This window comes from Elgaria multicarinata, chromosome 1 (assembly GCF_023053635.1).
Source record: "Elgaria multicarinata webbii isolate HBS135686 ecotype San Diego chromosome 1, rElgMul1.1.pri, whole genome shotgun sequence".
Lineage (NCBI taxonomy): Eukaryota > Metazoa > Chordata > Lepidosauria > Squamata > Anguidae > Elgaria > Elgaria multicarinata.
In genome coordinates, this window is record NC_086171.1 from 107,817,964 (window position 1) to 107,842,118 (window position 24,155).

At 42.6% G+C, this 24,155-nt stretch overlaps 1 protein-coding gene across 1 annotated transcript in view; it reads right to left on the reverse strand.

The window, feature by feature from the left end:
• The window catches only part of NIBAN1 (niban apoptosis regulator 1), a 78,571-nt gene that overhangs the window by 49,426 nt on the left and 4,990 nt on the right, over positions 1 to 24,155 (reverse strand). The window lies entirely within an intron of this gene.

Consider the following 24,155-nt stretch of genomic DNA (forward strand, 5'->3'; position numbering starts at 1 on the left):
TGAATTGAATGTCTCCTGCTCCCCAGTTCTATATTATTGCTATGATGTATTCATATTACTTTATTTTTTACTATTTTTTAATCTGAATTTGTATATTGCCTTCAGAACCCAGTAGGCACAGGGCCCGTTTGTAAATATGCTAAATAAATAAATATGAAGCTACAGGGTTATTGCGGTTTTTAAAAAGGAGACATTACTACATTTGTCCACTGTTTGCTTCCCTCCAGCTGTTTCAAATTCTTTAAACACTTCCATTGTGTTTTCTCCTCTTGCTCCTAGGGAGAGCTCCACATCCTTACATTTTTCAGCAGAGCCTAACCAATGGTATCCAACACATTCATGGTGCATTCTGCTACACGAGTCTCTCTCCCTATCTGTGTCTCACAGTTATACGGAAATATTTCCATCTGGTTTTGGTTGAGGTCCATTCCTATGGTAACCTAAGTGTTTAGCACATGGGAAGGGAAAATTAGATCATCACAGACTGCATTTTTCACCATCCTTTTAGCTACACTGACAACTTAGCAACCTCTCTGGTAGCTTTTTAAGGATCTCTCTACTATCTTATCCCACCCTTCCAGCAAAATACTCCATTACACAAATAAGAGATTTTTGCTTACTTAACATTATTCTGTCACAACAGACACTGTCTTAGACAAGGTACTTTTGATACGAGGATCTTGGCTTTCATTTTGTAAAACAGTCACTTTTCAATTGCTTTGAATTTCCTTTCTATGTTTTGTATTCCTCCTTCTCATATCAGTGAGAAGTTTAGAGCAATCACCATAGTCTCCTTTGGAGCAGACAACCTTTCAAGACTTATGTGAAAACTCTGCGCTGGCAAATGGAAAATGTAACCTGAACTTTTAAGAACACACATTTAATTAGTACCTTTCTGTTTCTTACGAGGGAAACTTATTTTATTCTCATAAAGCTAATCAGTGGAGCAGAGTATTTCTTCAGAAGAGGGGATAGTGCTATGGGACCGTCATACTGCATACCTCCCCTTCCAAGTTCTGGAATTCTTGACTCTGTCACTTTTTCTGGAAGTAAAGCTATCAGTGTGGATGCCTTGAAGCAATATTTCTTAAAATTTAACAAAGAAAAACTGATATTTGATAATTTTCTGATGTGTTTCAATGGGAGCTAGGATGGCCCAAGAAGGCACAGATGATGGGTGGAGATGACTCATCTTTCTTCCTCCCATCAAACAAGGGGAAGGGGGCGGGGGAATTGGGGGTGTTTAACAGGAAATCAGTCTGTGCTGAAAAGGTGGCAGACAGCTGACTTTTGTTATCTACAGGAAATCTACAGCACTATGGATTCCCCTAAACAAAGGGATGGAGAGCAAGAATCTGGTGGTGTGTTAATGCTGTGAAGCCTGAATTTATGCTCACACTCTGTGTGTGTGTGTGTGTGTGTATACACACACCTTGTATCACAGAAACACCATAAATCTCAGTGGATCTCCTTCTAAGACAACTGAATCCTGAAGCATTAAAAACCCTGAAACTTTTCACCACTCAGAAGTGAAGTGCATGCATGTTTTGTATTGATTAATTACATTTTGTAATTAATTACAATGTAATTACACTGTAATTAAATAATTAATACAAAACAAGTTGTTGTTGTTGTTGTTTGCATAAATCTGTTTATGCACAAATGTATGGGACAAGCTGGCAGATGGGATTCACATGCAGGAAAGTGCTTCTCCCAAAGCAACATGAATCCAACACTTTGAAACCCTAAACAAAGGCCCCTGGCACATCAATGGAATCGTTTCTTTTCAACTTCTGTGGACAGAAAGTTTCCTCCCTCACAACAGGTGAATGTGTTGCAAGATAGGAATCTACTGGAGTGCTCATCCTGTCAACCCCCATTTTATGTTCAGCCTGTATATATGTGTAAGTCGGGGTGGGCAAGTTCAGGAGGTCCAGGGATACTCTGGACTCCGGAACTACTTTGGACACCAATTCTCCCCCCCCCCATTTTTCTTTACAATGTTGGGGGGCCACCCGTGACTCATGTTGTAAATGGCCCTCATATCACAGAAATGCCAAAAGTCCAATGTCCTCCTTCTAAAAAAACTTAACCCTGCGTCAGCTTCAGAACTCCTAAAACTTCTCACAGTTCAGATGTGGGGGGCATGTCCATAGCGTGATAAAGAAATTGGTACCACGACTGCATCAGCATGCAATGCTGTCCTCAAACAGTGTTTGCATTGAAACAAAAGGTCAAAATGACACCTCCTCTCTCAGTTTTAATTAAACAGAGATGAAGGATGGAAGCAAAAAATAAATAAAAATAAAATAAAAAATAACACCCCCTCAGGAATCTGTTGTCTGAAGCAGCTCTCTTGTCCATATGCACAGAACTTCTACAGACAATGTGCTCTATTGTTCACACACACAGTTGATGCAGATAAGCGAGACTGCCATCAGAAGGAAATCAAAGGAGAACAATGCAGAGTTCCCTTATAGCCTGCTTCCTGTGGGAACAAGAAGCAACCCACTTCTGTTTGTAGCAGACAGGGGAATCTGGAAGAGATCGCTACTCCTCTGGCATTACATACCAGGCTTAACCAACCTGGCACCCTTCAGATGTGATGGACTACGTCTTACATCATCCTCAGACAGAATAGCCTTGGCCATCATCTATGCTGGCTGGGATAGAAGGAGTTATATAGTCCAACGCATCTGGAAGGGGGAAGGCTGCTATAAACAGACAGTCCAAGAGCAGGGATTACACAGAGGAAAGGCATTTCTCAGGGCAGACCTGCACTCTCGCTCCAGCCTCATTTTTAACAGTTTTCACACATTATTGCCACACATATCCTCTACATCCAGGGAATAGCAGGTCCCTTTTTGCCTATGTGCTACATGTAACATGTTGCCTATGTGCATAGACTCAAATGTGGATAGGCCTGATAATAACCTTTATCATCCCAGATTTTGCGGATAAGGGTCACATGAAGGCTTAATAGCACACAATCCTTGCCATGCTCAATTGGGCAAGGACTAAGCATCATCGGTCACTGCAACTATGGTAAGATATTGCTCCTGTCAAATTGGGGAAAGGTGATGACATGTGGGTTGCTATAGAAACCAGTGAGCAAAGTTGACCCGGAAGCTTTTGCAGGGGACCCTGTGACCCATCAGGCCTACTGTAATTAAGAGGCTTCCCTACTCGTCTCCCTGTCATTACTTCCTTTGGCTAGAATTGGATGGTGGCACACAAGCTGAATTCCTACTTGGTACCCTTTAATTCTGAGGTCCAGGATTATATGTTACGTTCAATGAGCACAGAGGAGCCACACCCAGGGGAGGAGTGGGCATGTGCAATCATGATACTCCACTGTGCATTGAGAATATGCACCATGTATGGAAAAAAAACTTGTAACTCCTCTATCTGTGAGAACAGAACAGGTTTGCTAAACTGAAGTAACTTCCCATGCGAATATGGCCTGGGAAACAATAATGTTACAGATAATCTCCCCTCCCCTGCAGATTTCAAAAGACTTGAGAAATGAGCTGTCCCACTTTGCCCATTTCCAAATTTAGTACTGATTCTTTAGTACTGTGGATGTTAAGAGTTGTTTAAGGTGAAACGCAGCCAAGTTTTTCAATTAGTTGTTTGGCTAGACTACTTATACCCAGCCTAGGGAGGTGGAAGCGAAGCCAAGAGCTAAAGGAGGCAAAGATCGCAGCTTGGGGAAAGATGACAGAGTTCGCAGGGCTTATCCCATCAAATGCTCTAGAGCAGCACTTGCACAGGATGCAACGGCTGTGCTTCCTGCTATCTTGAAGTGAGAATCTTCCCAATGGTACAGCAAAATCATTTTCAACAACAACAAAGAGCTGCTTCCTTGGAAGGCAGCTGAGAAAGGTTTTCAATAAAACAGGAGTACAAACAGCAAACTTCCCCCCCCCCCCCACACACACATTGACTCATCTCCCATAGATCTGTAATGCAATCCCTGTGTATCACAGGAGAACTTGCGTGCCCACTCGCCCCGAGGCATAGAAGCTGACTGAACTTGCTGTTGAATCTTACTTCAACATTGGCAAGTGAACACCATCCTCTACTCCACCTGAGAGCAGCAGGCTAGCGTAGTTAGATGGAGGGAAGGCTGTGTGGCACACACAGCAAACGTTTGTCCTCCAACACCTGCCTGCCATTCGAACACTAATCCACCTGGCACCTGTTCACTACCCAAACATAGAGTGACCATATAAAAATGAGGACAGGGCTCCTGTATCTTTAACAGTTGCATAGAAAAGGGAATTTCAGCAGGTGTCATTTGTATATATGGAGAACCTGGGGAAACTCCCTCTTCATCACAACAGTTAAAGTGCAGGAGCTATACTAGAGTGAGCAGATTTAAAAGAGGGCAGGGCACCTGCAACTTTAACTCTTGTGATGAAGAGGAAATTTCACCAGGTTCTCCATATATACAAATGACACCTGCTGAAATTTCCTTTTCAGTACAACGGTTAAAGATACAGGAGCCCTGTCCTCCTTTTCATATAGTCAACCTACCCAAACAGCACAACAACAAACCTGATAGGCCTCACAGTAATCCCCATTTAATAAGAGGTGTGACCAGGAGCATACAGACAACACTCTCTTGTGACTGCACAAAGCAAGGAAGAATAGCAAGCTGTCTTAGCAATTGATACACCCATCAAAGCAAGCGGTCTTAAAGAGTGTTCCCTGGGGCACAGTTTGAGAACCACTACTATTGTCTAGAGCACATATGGGTAACCTGCACCCCCCTAAGGCTCTCAGAGGTTACCTGTGTGATCTGCTGAATTCCTCTTCACCAAATTCCCCGAGCCACTATGTGTGTGAATGGTCTCTGTGTGTGCGCACGCACAGGTGCAGTCCCCAACCTATCCCTTGGAGCCAAAACATTTGCCCACCTCTGGCTTAGAGCATGGCCCTGAAAAATTATCTTCTGCATACCAGCACACCCCATATGGGTAGCCCTTTCCAGCGCCTCCTCTGGCAGCTAATGGACTGACCCAACCTGCATCTTGGACAACTTGTCCCCCATTCAACGCCAGGACCAGGTTAGATCAACCTACCATTTTTTTATTCACCCGTCATGGAAGATTAATGACTCTAGCCTACACAATTCACATGGCAGCACATTCAGCTGGCTGCTACACCACACACCCATTCAAATCCATGCTTATTTTTTTAAAAAAAATTAAACCAAAGATTGAAAAGAAGCCCACAGAGCAGCCACATAAATTGGGTGATTTATTTATTTTTTGAAAAAATAGCTAACAGCATGTGATACACCCATCAAAGACAGACCCATAAAAGCATACCTCACATTAGCAGAGAACCTGGTGGGTGAGATTAATTATTCATCACTTTGTTAACAGTTCATGTGACCTGGTCCTTTGGTTACATTTTTCCCTTTAAAAAATAAAAGCTTCTTTGTTTCCCCAAATACACACAAATATTTATCTAATCTATCACACGTGGTTAATACACTTGTTAAATTGGGTTGAGTTTTCATGGTCTCATCTCTCTTCCTTTCCTTTCCTTAGCATCTCCCCTCTCTCTGCCCTCTTTTTAATAATTAAAAAAATGGCTGAACCCATCAGTCACATGTGCTGATTGGTTGCATGAATCACCCACAATGTAAAACTGGAACAAATATTGCACTGATGAATCTCTCTCCCCTGCACCTACCCCTCAAACAATTCCACAACCCTTTCAGCTAAAAGAATGTTGCCACCTTCTTGTATGCCTTCACCCCTGTGCCTTTAACTGCAACCTGACACATATAAATCAAAGAGGTAAAGCGTCATTGGCTACTTCCACTGTTTGGAGAATGAGGGATGCAAAACATGCCCAATCCCTAGAGTCTGAATCCCTGGCACCATTTCCGCTGCTGCTGCTGTTATACACATCACTTTTAAAACCAGAATAGGCTGGCTGTTGGGGCTATACTTGTGTCACATGGCTGAACTGGACATAATGCTACAACCTGACCTTCTTGAGCAAGGATGGGGTATCATGTGAACCTCCGGATATTATTGGATATTCGCACCATTGGCTATATTGGCTAGGATTGATGGGGCGTTACAATCCGACAACATCTACATAGCCACATATTCCCCACCCCTGTTCTAGAGTCTAGAAACTCTAAACTCTAGTTAGATTCATTTCTGTTATTTATTTCAAAATGTGGTTTATGCCCCATTTTCACAATCTTCAACTGTTACACAATTTGAAACGTAGAACAGAAACTTTAAAAAAAAATCTGAGAAAACTAAGGTTCTCTGTCGGGAACCCAAAACAGCTATCAGATGTAGACTGCAATCCTATACCCATTTACCTGGGAGAAAGTCCCACTGATCTCAGTGACACTTACTTCTGTGTAAACATGTATAAGACTGCTGTGTTACTGTGATATTCTATACATGCAAAAACAGTGAAGATGAATCAGGCTTGACCATAATTGATGTAAACATTCAGTATGAGAACATAAGAATAAAAAGTTATTCAAAATTGTACACGGTACTACAATGCAAGTAATATTTTGGGAGCAATGGAACTGCATATATGTTAAACATCTTGCTGTCTTGTCATTATGGGGTCTTCAGTGGGGTTTGCATCCGAATACGTCCACTCCTATGGAAAAATCCATCAAAATAATTCAAGCCATACCCAAATTTTATTTTTTCGTTATGTACTAATCTTTAAAACAGCGCACATAATTAGACAAATAAGATTTTTTTTTAGTGTTATATAAAAGCCCTGGCAGGAAAAGGTTCTACTTACACAAAGTTATTTGCTTACCTCTTATAACATGAATTTAAATTTTAAAACAACAAAAACCCTGCAACAACACTGTTATTATCTTTCATGTGCATCTTGATATGGGAATTCTATATGTTGATTCTCTTTTCATGTGTAGATTTCAGTTTTTTCCTGGGCTTTTAGTTAGGTGCTTTATTACATTTAATATACACTAAACTGAAATTCTAAATTGACTCACACTGCTCCCCCTACTCCCCCAAATGACTCAGTAGGGCATCATGGAATGCAGGCCTGGGCTCTAATTCATACTGCATGCAATTTCGTCACCCTTTCATTTTTGTTATGCATGCTAGATTGGAAACTCCCCAACCTTACAAATGTCCCACAAGGGCAAGAACTACTGCTTTACCCTAGGCAAAAAAAAAACCCAAGCATTGTTTGCTATAATTAGAGACCAAGGCCATAGCTAGGTTTATCCAGGTTTATTCCTGGATCGTCCAGGGGTCAAACCTGTTCATCTAGGTGACACACAGGGGATCCAGTGCTCAGGCAGGGGCGAACCCTGGATGATCCCAGGATAAACCTTAGGTCTAGCTGTGGCCCAAGTCTTGCAGCCATGGTTTAAGTGAGAATACTGTTAACCAAAATTGCTAGCAAACAAACCTCCTCACACTTTTCAAGTCTTAAGCATAGAGCAGAATTACAGTCCTGAGCGAAGAGTCCAAACAAGGCCTAAAAGGTAAAGGGGTTCCTTGACCGACTAGACACATGCAGTCAAGCTTGACATTTTCTGAAACATTCATAGCCATCATATTTTAGTTGGGTTTTATGAGATTCTTTAATGGCTGTAGTGTTTCAGTTTTGAACTATATGCTCCTACTAGATTTGAAGGGACTTGAAGGTTTGGGACAACACAAATGACAATATTGTTGCATTTTCATTAAAATGTGCCAGAGGATAGCCAGAGGCCCTGCACCTAAACATTTGCATGGCAGTATCTAAAGTCAAGACTTTGTAACACCAGCTATAATGTTCTCTTGCTGCAGTGGTCCATTACCACCCAGCCACTGCATTACGTGTTGTTTTTACTGACACACATGAAATGGCCACCATGTGAAGGTTGGTTCCAAAACAAAAAGCTGTCTGCAGACTCTCCAGTTGATCCTGTTTTCTGGTACCTGCCCCTAGCTAAATGAATGGCCATATTCGTTACCATCTGGGGATTCCTTGTCAACATTTTGTTAAAAATGAATTTCTAGCACTGTCATTCTCCTTGGTTCAGCTCTCACACACACACATTCTAAAAAGTTAAATCTCTGAATTGGGAATGGTTGCATCTTGCCTCTAGGGCACGTTCATGCAGATGCATGTGCATGAACCACAGCCTGTGTCATTTCACACACTGTAACTGCAGAGTATATTCTGATTTCTTGAAAATATATTTTACTGGAGAATTATGTTGTTCTGATCATTCTTTTGATAAAGGTAAGTAGCCTTTCGGCTTTTACAGCAGTGGTAGAGAAACTACCACTGCGGAGGGGCAGAAGGGTAAATGAACACATCACACAGCAGGGGCTGAAGAGCCTTTAACTATGTGCAATAATGGAGGGCCTGAAAAAATGATCCAATGAAGGAGTGCAGAGGTGTTACAAGCATGTCCCTTATTTCATTTCTGAAATGTTGGAGAGCAAGTGTCTAAAGTGATCAGAGACAGTTTATGGTTAGAGGGTTTACCACCTAATTTCCAACTATTATACATTCTCCTCTATGCACTAGTAATTTCTATTCAGTTATTGGTCATATCTATGGCCTTAGCTAGACCGGGCGAAATCCCTGGGCTAACCCTGGGATCGTCCCTGTACGTCCACATGACGCACAAGGGATCCCGGGATCAGGGAGGGATGATCCCTCCCTTGCCCCGCGATCTCGCCCTCCCCTTTGGTCCCACTTTTTCAGTAGTCCTGGGCTGAGCCAGAGACCGTGGGACGTGTGGCCCGTTGCCGTGGTTTGACCTGGCTCCACGCAATTCCATCAGGGTAGGGTGGTAGGAGCGGGAAAAGTAATTTTTTAAAAAAAAAACTTACCTTTAGCGCACAAGCATCCGTGCGCACCTTCGTCTTTAAAAAAAAATTGGTGGCCGCAACGCCTCTCCTCCTGAGGTCGTCGAGCCCCACGCGTAAACAGAGGAGGGATCTCGCGTTAATCACAACGCAAGATCTTCCCTCCTCCATCACAGACTATGAGGTAGGTCTAGCTAAGGTTGATATCTTGGCTTTGGTGGTTAAAGAAACTATTGAGCCCAAAAAAATTTCAGACAATACTCCGTTAACAATTTTAGCAAAACTAAGAAAATCTGATCAAGGAAATAAAATGTGGAGGTTAAACCCACTAGCACTGCAGAAAAAAGCACAGCGTGAGGAAGATTTTAAAGGCTTAAATCCAACACCATGTGATAGGGCTACCCTGTCCTCTTCTCATCCCAGAAGCCCCCCAATCTGCTCTGGGGTGTCCCTCAACCCTCCAGGGCAGACTTGGGTGGGGAGCAGGTGCTGCAGGGAGGAGGCAGAGAAATCCCTTCTTCCTTTGGTTTCAATTCTGCTAATAGAAGGACACCATTGGATTCATGCCACTGTCAGAAGAGTTTTAATTTTTCTCCCTAAAATGTTAATTTCTTGTGTGCAAGGATTTTTTTTCCATGGGGGAGGATTCAAACATGTAGTCATTCCCCCCTGGAGCAGTCCAGGAATAGTTTTACCACATGATCTCACGTGTGAATAGATTGGATCTTTCAAAAGAGTCAGTAAAGCATCCATATTCAGCTGCAAGTCATGTGTGACCAGGCCTTAAAAGCCACCTCTAACTTTTCAGTTTGGTTATTCTCAGTTGGTTTAGACTGGATTCCTCTTCCCTTTGAACAGGGCTTAAAACTTTCACCCACTAAATACAAATGTGAAAAACCATCCAGTGCTGGGTTAAGCCTGCAATCTGTAGTCTTATGTCTACATTTCCCTTTTAGGAAAATGGGCCAAGAAATCTCTCAACGCGACGTCACCTCCAGATGGATTCTCCCCATCTGAATTCCTCCAAATGGATATGACAGCACTGAGTTCCTCCCTTCCACTATAGCTCCTTATGCATGTAAAATTCGCTTGCCTTAAGCCATCTGTGTTTCCTTGTTCTATGGAAGATATATTGGTCACCCATTTGCCAAATAATGAGATTACACACAAAGGAATGACTTGTATAAATATAGCTCTGGAATAACAATAATAGCACAGTTTCAGCTGGTGTGAAAAGAGCCAATCCACAATAGCAAATTTGGCTCTGCTGACAATTTTAAGGTGTATACAGTCAAAGCAGAGGGACTTGAGCCAGTAAGTGAACAAAGGTTAACCTTTCTGAGACAGAAACAAACTGAGGAGAGGATGTAAGGAAGCGTTCAAACATGAAATCCCACACCAGTGGTACACTCCAGAAGAGCCTATTGGGTTTGGTTTAGTTTTAAATCATGATTCTGCTCAATATATAACATGATCCTTAGAGTTTCCATTAAAGAGAAATAATGAATTGGCCATATGGCAGGGAATATGATGTGCAAATACAAATTCAAATCCCTGGCACCTTCATTTTTCAAATTCTGTTTTCCCAGATGGCTGAGAAAGGTCTCTGCCTGGGTTCTTGGATAGCTTCTGTCAGGCAAAATGGGGCATTAGTAGGCACGTTGATTAGTGCATAGAACAAGGAAGTTAAACTGAGGTTCACAGTGGAGGAAATGAAACTTAGCATAAAAATTAATAAGCTACTGACAAAAATCTGGTTATATTAGAAGCCTTGTTACTAGGTAAAATTATTTTTACTACAACGAAGATCCTAGCACAAGGCCAATTCAATTCCTCTTAGTTCTCTTGGATTTCCTTCCCCTTTTCTTAGAGGCTCAGGGTATCTCAGTTGGCAGCAAGGCAGCATTTGTGGTTGCGTTGCCACAACAGTGTTTCTTAAAGGGGGATGTGTGGCACTCTGACGAAAGGGAGGAAGAGCAGCTCTTCCATCCTGTCAGTCATATTGAAAAATATTTTACGGGCCTTAGGAACTAATTTGTACCCTTGTTGTTGCAGATACATACTATAATTTGAATCATTATTTCCACACAGAGTGCGAATGGCAGGCTACCGGTGGTGACCAGTTTGCTCTCATAGAATACTTGAAAATTATTAACTTTAAGAGTAAGTTCGAACATGCAGTCATGACTCGATGGCTGTAGCATCAAGCAGCAACTTACATGTGTCCTTGAGCCATCACAACTCATAACACCACAGAGCAAACGGTCACGTCCCATGTCACATCATCTCAGAAGACACAAAGGCATTTTAATGGAATCCGTTCACACATTTAGCTACAAGCTTTCAAGTGATTATGAAGCAGCCAGAGCTAGGCAAGTGCTAGGTGTGGCCACATCAAATACATATGTGGTAGTGCTGTGTCAGACAGCTTCTCAGTGAGATCTAAGATTAAAATGGGGTCTCAGGAATTCCTTTGTGGGTGGAGCTCATTAGCCGGCACTGCATAAGGATGCGAGGATAAAACTCCAACTAGGAATTTTTGCTCATCTTGGTTTGCCCAACTGACACTTAGCACTGTTATTCTTTACGATTGAGCTCACTCTCCGGGATTTCAATGGGGCTTACTTCTGATTAGATATGCATAAGACTGTGTTGAAAATTTCTATATTTGGTTCGCCCAGTCAGAGGCAGTTTGTATGACCAGGGCCAGATCTACACCAAGCAAGATATAGCACTACGAAAGTGGTATATAAGAAGCAGGAGCCATACCAAGCAGGATTTTGCAGTATGAAAGTGGTATATGCTATGTGTCAATGGGCCCCAACAGTTGTCAGTGCACTTCAATACCGCTATAAAGCAGTAGTGTGGCTCCTGCCTCTTATATGCCACTTTCATACTGCTTTCATACAGCTATATCCTGCTTGGTGTAGATCTGTCCGTAGAATCAAGGGAGAGGTAAGTGGAGTTAGGTTAACCTCGGGCAATCACCAAAGCTAAATAACCAGTTCAGAGCAACCTTTGGAGGAATATGTAAAGTATTGAGATAGCCTCACATTTTCACTTCCAGCCCACAGTGAGACACCATGAATATAGTTTAGCTTTTGATATGCCACCCAAAAAACAAAAAAAAACAAAAAACAAAAATACACACACAAAAAATAGGAATAAAACTTAGCCTCATAGGTCAGAAATATAAAGTTATATCTCATACTACACTCGAAGGACCTTAATTGTAACTCTCTTTCCTAAGTCATATTTCCAAAGTTCTAGATATTTATTTGGCATAAGAAAATATACTATCGGAATAATATTTCTAACAACCATAATGATAGCTTAGACTTTTCACATTCCACAGTTATTGTAACAGGAAAACTGTCTTCGCCAACAGCTGGAAAAGTAATTGGCTTATTCTAGAAGGAGTTATATTGGTTTTACAGATGCCGCTGTTCTCATCTTTATAAGTAATTTAAAATGTGGGTTGCAGATGGAACCCTGAGTTACAAATCTGGATTCTAGCACTAAAAACATTTTAAGCAAAGCCTCTTAGTGAGCTGAAATGTTTCCCTTTGTAATGTCAGTTTTCCCTTTGTAACGTTAGTTGGATGGCATCAGCAGGGCAGAATGAAATGGTGGCCCACTGGGTTCTCCTTGCAAATTTCCCCTGCTGAACAGGCTTTCATTTCATTTCCCCTCAACCAGGTGCCAAAAACTGAAGGAAGGGTTAAGAATACTTCTACCTCACCAACCAACCACTCTTGTACATACCTTTGCCTCCACATTCCTCATTACCTTGGCAAGTGTGGGACTGGCACTACACACATATGCTGAGGTAATTTCTCATTTGGTCCTCAGCTACCTGGTTATATAGGTTAAGTTTTATTTGGCTGCATTATAGCCAATCTCACTGCAGAAGTCTGGATCCACTGGGCTTTAAGGTCCTTTATCTAACCAATGCCATTCTGTTAATCACTCAGCTGCTTTTATACTGATGTAACTAACACCTGCTAGCACTGAATCTTACAGGAAAAGTAGAATATTTCAGTTGACCATACTTCCTGTTGCTAAAATATAAGGCATGCTAGGGGGAGGGTAAAAACTTTATAAATCACAAGCCACAGACTCTTTTAACTCACACAGAAAAAAATGTAACTGAACGTGATATTTGTTTACATTCAGGAACTCACTTGTATCCAACCGCAGCCTCTGAGATGAATCATGGTCAGTTTGCTACAGCATAAATGAAGCAACTTAACATGTTCCCTACACAACCAAACAACAAGTAACAGAAACAAAACAACATTTATCATTAAGAACTCCATGTCATAGGTTGGTATTAGAGGACTACACTTGTCTACAACAGATCAAGAGCAATTTCTCCAAATGGCATGAAACCATCTTGTTTGCTGTGGAATCAATGCGTCCGTATTACATTTATAGGTTACATGCTAGTGATGAGAATGACTTGCATTCCTTAAATGCCCATGTGCAAGTGCCAGGGATCTATAAACTAATCAGGATTTCCAGGGTGCATGGATGCTTAAGGATGCATATCTGTTGTTCACATTCCATGTGTTGGATCCAGATTTAGTCATCCTTACAGTAGACAAAGGCCTTAGCTAGACGAGGCTTTATCCTGGGGCAATCCCCGGGATTGTCCCTGTGCATCCACATGATGCACAAGGGATCCCGGGATCAGGGAGGGATGATCCCTCCCTTGCCCTGGGATCTTGCCCTCACTTTAGGCCCGTTTTTTCATGGCTCCTTGCATGTTTCCTTGCAAGTAGCTGGCCCATCGGGGGTGGAGTGGGGAAATTTTCTTTTTTTAAAAAAATGGACTTACCTTTTGCGCACAAGCGCTCGTGCACTGCTGCCTCTTTAAAAAACAAAAACAAAATGGCGGGCGCGACAGCTCTCCCTCTGAGGTCGTTGCACGCCGCATGTGAACAGAGGGGGAGAACTCACGATAAAAGTATCGCAGGATCTTCACCCCTCCGTCCCACTAGACCACTAGGTCTAGCTGAGGCCACAGAGAAATCAATGGGTTTTAAGAGAATCAGGAATAACTAGTCTAATTTTCAATGGGTCTATTTGAAGCATGACTAAGGTCTCTTCCAGATGTGCACATTTTTTGCAGGGGAGATCACTGTTTCAACTGGATCCAACCCCATGCATTTGCTACAAGAAATGCTTGTGAACCCACAACATATGTGAGGGCCTTATAAAACGTGAGGAAATCAGGCCAGAACCCAACTGACCACCATACAGTGGTTAGAGATCAAGAGCTTCAGCTATTATATCATAATCTTATTAAATATTTATGAATCACCTGTCTACCAAAAAGGACCCCAAGGCGATATATAAACGTTTTCAAATGGGACTTGCACAGGAGAACTTCCCAGTAGAATGCAGGAATGTTAAACAGTAGAAGAGGACCATTTGGATTTTCCACAATTGGCATCAAAAGCCTTTCTCCAGCCCTACCTAAGCGGCACATTTCATGTTACATGCAAATGCGTGCAACAAAGTTTCAACTTTCTTTCTGTCTTTCTAAGAAGAAAGTTTGGGAGGCTATTTCAGAGGAAGAATACAAAAGGAAGAAAGTGCTTAGCCCCTTCCCCACCTGCCATTTTCCCACTCAATCCTCCCCCTCCTGGCTGTTTTTCTTCTCATGGAGTTCCAGACCAGATAAAATGGTATCTGAAACCATAGGGTAAGGAAGCAGCTTAGGAAATCTTAAGCAGAACACTGACAGTGAAGAAAGGATTAAATAAAGCTCTCTCCCCTGCTGCTCCTCCAGCCTGTTTTCCATTTTTAAAAGTCAGGACATTATTAAACAAATTTTCATGTAACCTGTAGTGGGCCTGTAAGGTTATCTTATGTGTGAGCAACCTAATAAACTCATGAATGCAAATCTTTCAGAGTTAAAAACAAAAGCAAATAGAAATACACTTGTTTTCCAGTGCTCCAATTCAAGAAAAACCTTTCTTTGTAGAAAGCCTGGATGTCCAAGAACAAGGCGCTGGAAAAGCATTTTATCTCCACAAAAGGACATCAGCCAAACTGGGAAACCTCGGGGTGGGATTGGGTGGCAGGGCAGAAACACATTCACCTAATGATGTCTTGAGATCATTGTCGTACAAACTCCTGAGAGGCAAGAATCTTGAAACATTATGTTATGGGCATTTCAGTGCTGAAGACAAGATCATAAGAACAGAATAAGAGCCATGCTAGATGAGACCAAGGATCCAGCATGGCTCTTCTTCTTGTCTTCATCACTAAGACAATGATTCAAGATACTTGACTCTCAAGAGCCATGTAACTGGGGAAAAAAAAACCCTCCAGTTACAGGGCACTGCTGACATCAGACTCTACCTCCTAATCTAATAGGTTGCCTACACATCTTCAATGTGAGGAAAGAATAGAGAGGAATTTAAAAACTTTCCTCACAAACAAGCCAGGATCATTAAGTACAGTTGGAAATTAGCTTGTTTCCTTAAAACCACAATTAACAACAATCACAATTTATCTGATCTTCTCCTCAAAACAACAACAAAGGAGGGGACGGCACCAGCTGTGAGTCTTTTGTGCAAACCAGGCCAATGACTATTTCTCTATTTTTTATTTATTTATAACATTTCTATACCACCCATCAGCCGAAGCTTTCTGGGCAGTTCGTACATTTATTCTACTAGTACAGTTAATCGTACAAAATAAGCAAATATATGCATTGTTGGTTTCTTTGCTTAAATTATATAGATTGCAGGATTCAACTTTTCGAAGAGCAGAATTTGAAACACTTTGACACACTGCTCTTTCTATAAAGATACCTGATCTCCAAAACGGCTCCTTAACGGCAAAGCAGAGGGTGTTGAAAATAGGAGAGCGATTTTAGGATCTAAAGCTATGCTGAGTCCTCACAAAGCAGGTGAGGAGGTAAATCTGTTTTCAGGACTGTACCACTTCAGCCTGCAAGCAGAGACTCACTTAATAGAATATACTCCTATTAAAAAATCAAAAACATTCCTGCATATAGATGGCTAGGCTAGGATCCTTCTCTATGAGATGCTAGTTTTTTGTGTATAGAGAACTTTTTTGTATGGGCCAACATTCAGTCATATAAGCTCTGCTTACAGTCTGAAATAGCAGAGTGAGGACACAAATTTACCACATCTTCTGCTGTTTGTGAGGAATTGGCTGGACCATCCTAATATTTAAAAGTAAGGCCTTAGCTAGACCTAAGGTTTATCCCGGGGTCGTCCCTGCCTGCTCCCAGGATCCTGTGTGTGTCATTTAGATGAACAGGGATGACCCTGGGGTGATCCTGGGATAAACCTTAGGTCTAGCTAAGGCCTAATTTAAATTGCCACAATCGCAGATGGATTTAAAATTGCCACAATCCCAGCCATGACTAGCACCAAGAGACAGGACTGGGAAAGAGGAGCTGTTTAGGAATGAAGAACATTGCTTATACATACATTTTATACATACATTTTATTTAATTAATTATATAGCTTACTTGACTTTATAAAATAAATTCAAAGCAGCTGTGCCTGGCTGCATTTGTCTATAGCCACTGTTGTGATAACTTGTGAGTGAACGCTAATACATGAGAAAGTGAGGACGGATAAATGGGGCTCAAAATATATGGCTTAACAGGGAAGTGTGCCCTTTATTACTTGGAAAGTGCCATTTCCCCCACTGCATCACTGCCAAGTCTGCAGGTTTTGCATGGAAACAGGTCAAACTCATCTTTGCAAAACAGAGTAAAATGACTGAACTCAGAAATCTCTGTCACGCTACCATCACTTCCTCTGAAGACCTTTCATTCTTCCTCCACTTTACTCTTTCACATACCTTTCTAGTAGCAGTGACTGGAATGCTTGAACAACCTGACTAACTGGTGCTGTGATGCAAAGAGAGATAAGCCAGGAAATAAGAAAAGGGGTAAAGGCCTATGTTTTTTTAAAAAATCAGTTACCTTTCTGTCTGCTGGGGTTCCTTTGATGGTGAGAAAGTAAAATGAGCACATGGAATTTTCCTGCAAGGATCTTAAAGGCTGTTTAAACGCATGGAATGCCCCAGGATGGGTGCGTGGTGGCACTGCATCAATTATACAACGCAGCAGACACAGCACACCGACCCTGGGCTCCCCAGCAAAGCTGTGGAGCAAAAAAGACAAGGACATACCCCAACATTTTTCTCTGGAGCGAAGCGAGTACGGCACATCCGATATCTATCCTGGCTCCAGAGTCCCCAGAGAGGCATGGCTGGGTGGATGGTGACCCTTGATAGGTCGCTGTCTGCCCGGGCAGAGGGCGGGCTTGGCGAGGGTGCCGGCGAGCCCGTGCTGCCTCCCTTCATCAAGATGACCCACTGTCATCCCACACCAGTGATACCATGGGGGTTTGGTGGCAGGGCAGCGCCAAGTAGGCGCCATGAACACAACCCCTTAGATGACACAATTATTTCTTCTGCCATAGCAATTTAGTTGTAATGAAAGTCCGGCCATCTAATTTAAACAGGAACACCCCTATGCCACAGAAAGTAGTTTCCTATTTTTTGTTAAACAGGAAAAGGAGGGTTCGGTTCAGTGTGACATTTCAAATATTATACCTTTTTTTCTCTAAACCCCAGAAGCAAAAGCTACCTTCAAGAATTAAATAGCTATCAGTAGCTACCAGCCCAGTACATGGGAAGCCATTCATTCGTAGCTCTCTGTGAAAACTCTTGTGTGAAATGCAATGAAGCAACTGATAATATAAGCTCTTCTGTTATATTCAATAAACCAAGGAAGAGGAGAATTTGGCATGCAGGTGCATGCCCATTTGAGATATACTGAGGTCTGAAATAGCAGTCAGGTGTTCAAAACCAATTCTGCAGCAGAGAAAAATCCAACCTCTCTAAGTATCGTAACTCGGAACTGTGACAGACCTTACAGAAGGGATGGAGAACGTGTGGCCTTCCAGATGTTGTTGGACTACAACCTCCATCTCCGTCACCATCGGCTATGCTGGCTAGGGCTGATGGGAGTTGCAATCCTTCAATATCTGGAAGGTCACACAGTCCCCGCCACTGCATTACAGACACTACATGGAGATTGCCCCAACACACATCTGCATGGTGATGCTCTATGAGGGGACAACATTTGTCATTCTCTTATCATGAGTGCCAGATAAATTACATTAAAGGTTCTGTGTAGGCTATCCACATCATCAGGCCAGAACACAGAGTAAAAAAACTTAGCAACATTGCTAACGGAAGCTGCCTCTTTACACATTGTAGAAACCCAATACAACAACAGATGTGGTCATTCATAAACAGGAAGGAAGAGATTTGCTTTTGCAAAATCTCCATCCAGAATGACGTATTACCCTATGCTAGGAATAGGCAACTGGAGGACCCAACCCAGCCTTCTAAGGAAACCATTCTTATTATACAGCTTATTTGCTTTCTCCTAGGAGAGACCGGACACAGACAACTCCTTCCAATGTGAACAGCAGTAGATGCTCTAGCCCAGGCTTCTCAATGGCCATGCTGGCTAGCGACAATGAGAGATCCAATACATTTGGAAAGTACCAGGTTAGGGATGCCCCTTATGTAACTCAGGTAAGGTTCAATAGGTGAGATGCACAGGGCACAAATTCTACTGCTGTTTACATGGCATGGGATAGTTAAAGAGTACTTTGCCTTTTCTTGAAGTGAGGGGCTTTCAAATCTGTTCCTGAACCAGGGTGTTCAACCGGTTCTGGATGGGGTTGCACTCCCCCTGAAGGAGCAGGTTCGTAGCTTGGGGGTTCTCTTAGAACCATCTTTGTCACTTGAGGCTCAAGTGGTCTCGGTGGCACGGAGTGCTTTCTACCAACTTCGGTTGGTGGCCCAGCTACGCCCCTATCTGGACAGGGATAACCTAGCTTCAGTTGTCCATACTCTGGTAACTTCCAAATTAGATTACTGCAATGCCCTCTACATGGGGCAGCCTTTGAAGATGGTCCGGAAGCTGCAGCTTGTGCAAAATGCAGCGGCCAGATTGATAGCTGGAACAGGAAGATTTGAGCATGTAACACCGATTCTGGCCCGCTTGCATTGGCTGCCTATATGTTTCCGAGCCCAATTCAAGGTGCTGGTCTTAACCTATAAAGCCCTACATGGCTTGGGACCACAATACCTGATGGAACGCCTCTCCCGACATGAACCTACCCGTACACTGCGCTCAACATCTAAGGTCCTCCTCCGAGTGCCTACTCCGAGGGAAGCTTGGAGGATGGCAACAAGGGAGAGGGCCTTTTCAGTGGTTGCCCTCCGACTGTGGAATGATCTCCCCAATGAGGCTCGCCTGGCGCCAACGTTGTTATCTTTTCGGTGCCAGGTCAAGACTTTTCTCTTCTCCCAGGCATTTTAACAGCATTGAACAACGTTAAGTTTGTTTTTAATGGACCCCAGAATTGTTGTTTTTAAATGGATACTGTTTTTATACTGTTGTTATGTTGTTGTTGTTTTAAAAAAAATTGTATACTTTTAATGTTTACTATTTTTAATGTTGTAAACTGCCCAGAGAGCTTCGGCTGTGGGGCGGTATATAAATGTAATAAAATAAATAAATAAATAAATTCCTGGGGCACAGGCCTTTGAAGAGCTCTTTGGTTGCGCCACATATTCAGCTCACCCAGGAGTGAATCAGTAGTAGCCAGCTCTCAAGCACTTACTCTTTCACAATATGGCCTGTAAAAAAATTACTTGATGGATCTGTCATCCAACCAATGACATGTTCCCCCAATTAAGGTTGTGTTTAGGAGCACAGTATAATACTTCATTTATTCCTGGGATTTTCATAGGGTACCAAAGGACTTAAAGTGTTCTGAATATGAAAGATAAATTGTTTGGGATTAACGAAGAAGAAAGATCCAGCCTTCCTTTCATGCAAATACAGAGGATTCTCTTTCTTTTTATATTGGAAGTCTAATTCTTTAGCACCAATTTATGCTTCCCAAGCTTGACCAATCAGACCAACACAGCAAAAATTATTCTCAATCCTGAGTAACTGACTCTGCAATATCTTTAGCAATCTGAACTAACTGTGGAAAGCAATATTGATGGGAGCTTAGCCCTTTTAGCCTACACCAATAATGGACAGTTTGTGCCATATAAGCTGGATTTAGCTCACAAAAATAATTTTATCTGCTTATTGGCAGCCCATGAAATTTTAATCAAGGCAAGGCAATGCTTTTACCCACTTTCACTTGTAAGACGAAGAAAGCTGTGTATGAGAGAGACATTCCACACCTCGATGCTACTTCTCTCTTTCAGTTTTGCTCTAACACCCGCCCATATATGACCCATAACTGTGAAGATCTTAATGTCACCTGGCGCAGACTATTAAGGAAGCACAGAATTTTGTTAAATACGTTCCGTCTGTGTTTCATGGATTGTCAGGCAACTTTCGTTGCGTTGTTCGCTCATTGATGGAATCAGATTTTTCTCAGTTTCCCAAACCTGCATTTGCTTGGAAAGTGCGCACTTACGCAAATGTGCATTTCTGAAAGTGCACATTTACACAAATCCCCATTTTCATGCTTCAGCCTAAGGGGAGAAATACATATTTTTAGTTGGTGGGGTTTTAAGTTTTTTCGTATTTCTGTATGACTAAATTTGCGCACAATTCCAAAAAATAGAAAACTTGTCTATAAGTCTGTGCGACTCATAAAACATCAGTTCACTTCAAAATCTACAGGGTGGATTCATAGAAATCTGAACACATTGAATCCATTGCAGATTTCTCCAGTATCCCTACTTACTACATTATACAGCCTGACCAACTGGGGGGTGGAGGAGGTGTTGACCAAACCTGATATGAATGTTAGGAAGCTGTCATTTTGTACTTGACTAGTCATCATAGTCATATCTTTTGCCTACTGCATTTCAGGCTCCAGCAACTGAGCTAAGTGTTCCTATCACAGTTCTGATTTTGGATAGTTACCCTGAATTCAGAAAATTACTCTGATAGCACAAGTGATTGTTCCAGTTAACCCCCGAAAGAGACTTGGGCCATAGCTAGACCTAAGGTTTATCCCTGGATTGTCCAGGGGTCAAACCTGTTCATCTAGGTGACACACAGGGGATCCAGTGCTCAGGCAGGGGCGAACCCTGGATGATCCCAGGATAAACCTTAGGTCTAGCTGTGGCCTGAGTCAACTGTTCCTCAAGGAAGAAGTCTAGAACTTGAAGCACATTGAGACTTAATACATTGCTCTCAGCTAAATATATTTGAGGTTTCCTGTCTGTTTGGCTTGGTTCTATGCTGTTGCTGTCCCTTTTTTCCTTCTCTGGATTCAGATACAGTACCATTTCCCACAGCCCAGGTCTAGCAGGAGTTATATTGTCTGGCACAATATAGTTATGGCCACTAATCTGCTAACAGGATAAGGCTGACCATCCCTTATCTCAATGCTAAACTGGGAAGTAACCTTTCTTGGAAGATCTATCTAATAGTAGGTTTGTGAGGCTGTATAATACAGACCAAGCCCTCAAACCAAAATGTATAGCAAAATTAACATTAAGCACTCTTGCAAGCTCCGTACAAACATTTTCCCACCCCTTGTATGCACAGAAGGAACAAGGTTCAATCTTTCTTTCTTGGCTTCAATAGGACATGCCTCATGCTGCAAAGACTCTACCCCATTCTTTTGAAGTCTTTTAGATCTAATTGCTAAGGTTGCTTTTCCTGACATTCAACCTTTTTGTTAATTTTGCTCTGTCCTGTCAGTACTTCATTGTACCACCCTAAATAGTTCTTCTACTTGTTTGGTGTCACACCCATTAAATATTATGGGCACGCCTAATTATAGTCTATAGTTAGCTAGTCAAGCAAACAGCAATAGCTGTGTTAACATTTTGACATAAACCAGCCCCTCTGCCTTGAATAACTTCTGTATGCACTGCTGTGCCTTCTTTGCAATGATAATGCCTGGGGTGACCCTTGTGCTCAGTTTCTAGAACAAGAGATGCTGGAGCTAAAATGGCCTGGAAACAACACCCTCTGATCTGGAAGCTCTTTCTTGGGGCATGTTGTTGGAGTCCAAAATATCTAGAGCCATCAAGTTACCTATACCTGCTTCCAAGCTGCATCAGAAGCCACTCTGTTGGAAATTCTCTTTAGTAGATTACTTCAGAGTACACACAAAATGTATTCAGTAAATCACCATGAACTCATAGCATATCAAAACAGAGGTTGTCAGCCTTCTGTTACAGCTCCTGTCCAATATGTGTCCAGAAAAAAAAGTGTTTCTGTATTCAGCAGGAAGAAAATACAGAATCAAGGCAACATGCTTTTGCAAGACCTTTACTACTTCTTCCAATAGTAGACTTTAGGTTCTATAGGTGCAAAGCTCTAGTGGGATATGCTTCAAAGCAATAACCATTTGCTTCTCCCTGTACCCTAACATTTCATATTTGGCTACAATTTATGGTTTTATGGTTTCAAATGCTTAATTCTGAGGCAGTTATTCACGTTTGGATAATCTCCCACTTGAATTATTGCAGTGCATTTAATGTGGGGCTGACGCTGAAAATGGCCAGGTTACCTGAAGTAGCCTTTCCTCCCATATCTATCTAACTAAACCATAAACTCATCACTGTAGGCCCTCCTGCAGGTACCCCCACCAAATGAGGCATGGTGGAGAGCTACAAGGAAGAGGAATTTTTCAGTGCTGGCATCCCATCGGTGGAATGAATATATCTTTGTGTTCTGTGTACACCTTGCAGTCCCTTGCAGTAACCCTATCGATGAGGATCGTGGCACTCATCGAAGTGTTACGATTCACTACAATAACCTGGTTTGCATGATACAACAGTTAAACAAGCCATGGGTGTCATGCACAAGTGAGAGAGAGCAAATACACTGTCTTCAGTGTGCTTACCACTTCCACTATTAATCAGCAACCCAACTACAAGCCATAGTTAATTGCTGGGTTGTTTGGGGGTTAAAGGAGTTTAGTGGTCCAGATTCGGACAACAAATTCAGCAACCTATGAAGGAGCCGCTCACAAGTTGCTGACTAAAAGTAGAAATGGTGGGCATTCAGGAAGCAGAGTGCCCACTCTCTACTTCTCATACATGGCAGCCCATCATAGCTTGCTTTAACCCATGGGGTCTTGCATCATGCAAATTGGCCCACATGTCTTCAAATGTAGTCATTTACTTTTACCCCACAGGAATGAATGACAATCAATCATTTATAAAGAAGAAATAAGAGGATGCACTAGGTTGGGGGGCTATATGAGGTGGGGGCTATATCTGTTCTCTGATCCTAGACTGATTCCAGTGACCTTCAGCTTGCGGCCCAGACTTCCTTGTTGAACCGTGGGCTCAATTGAAGAAGCCGATAGACCGCGGACGGAGGCAGGTAAGGCCCCCCTCCCCCTTGGTCCCTTACCGGGCTCTGCCGCCGTCGCTGCACGGGCGGCAATGGCAGCAGGGCCCGGTAACCCCCCACCCACCCTCCTCTCCCGGCCTTACCTGGCGCCACTCCCCTCCACTGCGGAGCTCCGATTTGGAGCCGGAGCTCCGCGGCGAAGAAGAGCGGAGCGGTGTGGAGCGGAGCGGGCCGATCCGAAATTTTCGGATCAGCCCGCGGGGCGGAGCGGAGGGTCCGTGCGCACCCCTAATAATAAACCATTTCATAGTAGATAGATGTGATAGTAAAAACTGTCTTTCCACCAGCATATTTGTGGCAATGGGCCAAACTCATCACTTTCCATTCCTCTGACATTGCTGATATATAGCCCAAAGATTATAAGATACTCTTCCCTAGCATACACACTTGTCTCTAAAAGCCAGGATGCTCAGGATTCATTTTTAGCAAGTTCCTAGTTTTCAAACAAAATTGAAGAGAACATAGCAGGGACCTAGAAGAGTATTAGAAGGCAAAGAGAAACCCTCAATGTTCAAAATACCTTGATTTGTAAAGCTTTACTTCCTGAAAGTGAGAATGTGTGAGTTCAGACAACTGGTTTGTCAAGTTCCTTCCCAGCAGTGCTCCATACGGATTCTCATCACAGGAATGGTTAAAGATTCACACAGATTCAATGTTATTTCACAGGTGATCATGTGAATGAATGCATTTTCACCTACCTTGATCCTAAGCAGTGTTATTCAAAATCAAATTTTGGGACAGGGAAGGGAGAGAAATGGGCCTTAGCTAGACCAGGCTATATCCCAGGGCAAACCCCGGGATCGTCCCTGTGCATCCAGATGACACACAGGGGATCCCAGGATCAGGGAGGGATCATCCCTCCCTTGCCCCAGGATATAGCCCTCCCC